The sequence below is a fragment of the Octodon degus genome, unplaced genomic scaffold (genome assembly GCF_000260255.1).
Source record: "Octodon degus isolate 3935 unplaced genomic scaffold, OctDeg1.0 scaffold00346, whole genome shotgun sequence".
NCBI lineage: Eukaryota > Metazoa > Chordata > Mammalia > Rodentia > Octodontidae > Octodon > Octodon degus.
The window spans coordinates 763,218-763,662 of NW_004524922.1; positions in this window are offsets into that span (position 1 = coordinate 763,218).

Genomic DNA, 445 nt, shown 5'->3' on the forward strand with positions numbered 1-445 from the left:
CCGCCCCCAAGTTTTGTGATTTTGAAATAGAAAGGTCAGACAGTCATGGAATAGACATCAGTCTTCCAAAAGAGAGAAAGAGAAGAGAAGAAAGAAGTGCTGGCTACCAGCCAGTTTCAAAAGCTTGCAAGATAAATTTTATTATATTTTAAGGCTTCATGATAATTTTCCTTGTCTAGCAACAGTATTCTTCAAGCCAAGAAGGAATGGTCGATCCTACATGGAGAATATACTTATCTTCTTGGTTGAAAGATAAAACACGTTCGTAATGAAATATTTCAACTGTTCTAATGTATAGATGCAATGGATCAGAAAAGTTCCTGTATGTCATCTCAGTTCTTGTTCCCTTTGCTCCAAAACCACAGGGTCCCTGCTGGTGTAATCCAGCCTCTAATCCTGGCACTCGCAGGGCTGGTTGCCTAGCCACACCCCAAGTGATCTCAGC